We start from the raw sequence: 2310 nt of genomic DNA, 5'->3' as shown, positions 1-2310 counted from the left end.
CCGTTCCCGTTCCTGATCCGCCCCGTTGCCGTTCCCGCAGTGGGGGGGCAGCGCCGGGGCTACGACAGCCGCGTCTACGGGGGCCAGCAGCAGCCGCAGTACTGGGGCCAGCCCGGCAACCGCGGGGTGAGCGCTCCTCCGGAACCTTCCGGAACCTTCCGGGGCATTCCGGGCCATCCCTGGGGCATTTCCCGACCGGTTTGGGGCATTTTTGGGGGCATTTTCCACTTCCTGACCTTTTCCCTGTTGCTTCCTGCGTCTCCCGGGCACTTCCTGGGGCATTTTGGGGGCATTTTGGGGGCATTTTGGGGGCATTTTCCACTTCCTGACCTTTTCCCTGTTGCTTCCTGCTCCTGCTGGGGCATTTTTGGGGCATTTCTGGGCTCACTCAGGGCATCCCTGGGGCATTTCCCGACCGGTTTTGGGCATTTTTGGGGCATTTTGGGGCATTTTCCACTTCCTGACCTTTTCCCTGTTGCTTCCTGCTCCTCCCGGGCACTTCCTGGGGCATTTTTGGGGCATTTTGGGGGCATTTTTGGGGCATTTTGGGGCATTTTCCACTTCCTGACCTTTTCCCTGTTGCTTCCTGCTCCTCCCGGGCACTTCCTGGGGCATTTTTGGGGCATTTCCAGGGCGTGAACTGGGTTTTTTTCTGGTTTAAAACCGGTTTTTTTCTGGTTTAACCTGGTTTGTGGACAGGTTTAAGACCGGTTCGAACAGGTCTGAACTGGTTTGATGGGGTTTAAACTGGAACTGGTTTTAATGGGTCTAAACTGGTTTTAACTGAACCGGTTTAAACGGGTTGTGGTTGGGTTTTACCGCTTCAAACTGGGTTTTTCCTGGGTTTTCGGGGTTTTTTTACCCTCCTTTCCTAGTTTGTCCTTATCTGAACTGGTTTGTTCTGGTTTGTTCTGGTTCTAACTGGTTCTAACTGGTTCTAAGTGGTCCCCCTGCCCCCAGGGCTACCGGAACTTCTACGAGCGCTACCGGGGCTACGACGATCGGTTCTACGGCCGCGACTACGACTACAACAGATACCGCGACTACTACCGGCAGTACAACCGCGAGGTGGGCCTTAAACCGGGCTTAAACCGGGCTTAAGCTGGGTGTTATATCGGGGTTAACCTGGGCTTAAACTGGGAGTTACCTCGGGGTTAAACTGGGGTTAAACTGGGAGTTACACCAGGGTTAAACTGGGGTCACTACAACAGATACCGCGACTACTACCGGCAGTACAACCGCGAGGTGGGCCTTAAACCGGCCTTAAACCGGGCTTAAACTGGGCTTAAACCAGGTGTTACATCGGGGTTAAACTGGGGTTAAACTGGGTGTTACATCGGGGTTAAACTGGGGTCACTACAACAGATACCGCGACTACTACCGGCAGTACAACCGCGAGGTGGGCCTTAAACCGGCCTTAAACCGGGTGTTACATCAGGGTTAAACTGGGCCTTATCTGGGCTTAAACTGGGTGTTATATCGGGGTTAAACTGGGCTTAAACTGGGAGTTACATCGGGGTTAAACTGGGCTTAAACTGGGTGTTACATCGGGGCTAAACTGGGAGTTATGCCGGGGTTAAACTGGGCTTAAACCGGGAGTTACATCGAGGTTAAACTGGGATTCACACCAGGCTTAAACTGGGGTTAAACTGGGATTCACACCAGGGTTAAACTGGGGTTAAACTGGGAGTTAGACCAGGTTTAAACTGGGCTTAAACTGGGATTTACACCAGGCTTAAACTGGGGTTAAATCAGGGTTAAACTGGGGTTTAGGCTGGGTTTACTCCGGGTTGTAAAACCCAGAAATGCCCAATTCTAACTGGAACTTTGGGGTGGAATGTGGGGAATTTTGGGGTTGAAAATTGGGGGTTTTTGGGGTGAAAATTGGGGGTTTTTGGGGTGGAATTTGGGGGTTTTTGGGGTGGAATTTGGGGGGTTTTTGGGGTGAAAATTGGGGGTTTTTGGGGTGAAATTTACAGATTTTTGAGTTAAAATTGAGGATTTTTCAGTTAAAATTGAGGATTTTTGGGGTGGAAGTTGGGGATTTTTGGGGTGGAATTTGGGGATTTTTGGGGTGGAATGTGGGGATTTTTGGGGTGGAATTTACAGATTTTTGAGTTAAAATTGAGGAATTTTGGGGTGGAATTTGGGGATTATTAGGGTTGAAAATTGGGAATTTTTGGGGTGGAATGTGGCGAATTTTGGGGTGAAATTTACAGATTTTTGAGTTAAAAATCTGGGATTTTTCAGTTAAAATTCGGGAATTTTTGCCAAAACCCATCCGGGATTTTTCGGGGGGGGGGGTTTTTT

The 2310-nt window shown here is 50.3% G+C and overlaps 1 long non-coding RNA gene across 2 annotated transcripts in view; it reads left to right on the top strand.

Annotated features, from left to right (window-relative positions):
- The window catches only part of LOC121346834, a 2628-nt gene continuing 318 nt past the window's right edge, over window positions 1-2310 (top strand). The window contains exons 1-2 of one of the 2 annotated variants that reach the window (XR_005954123.1): window positions 1-126; window positions 961-1068. This is a non-coding gene — a long non-coding RNA (uncharacterized LOC121346834). Of the gene's footprint in view, window positions 127-942; window positions 1069-2310 lie in introns of both variants that reach the window. The other variant, XR_005954124.1, reaches the window with a different exon arrangement.

The sequence above is a fragment of the Onychostruthus taczanowskii genome, unplaced genomic scaffold (genome assembly GCF_017590055.1).
Source record: "Onychostruthus taczanowskii isolate IOZ18803 unplaced genomic scaffold, ASM1759005v1 scaffold848, whole genome shotgun sequence".
Taxonomy (NCBI): Eukaryota; Metazoa; Chordata; class Aves; order Passeriformes; family Passeridae; genus Onychostruthus; species Onychostruthus taczanowskii.
The sequence above is the reverse complement of the archived record's forward strand: the minus strand, read 5'-3'. Positions and strand labels throughout refer to the sequence as shown.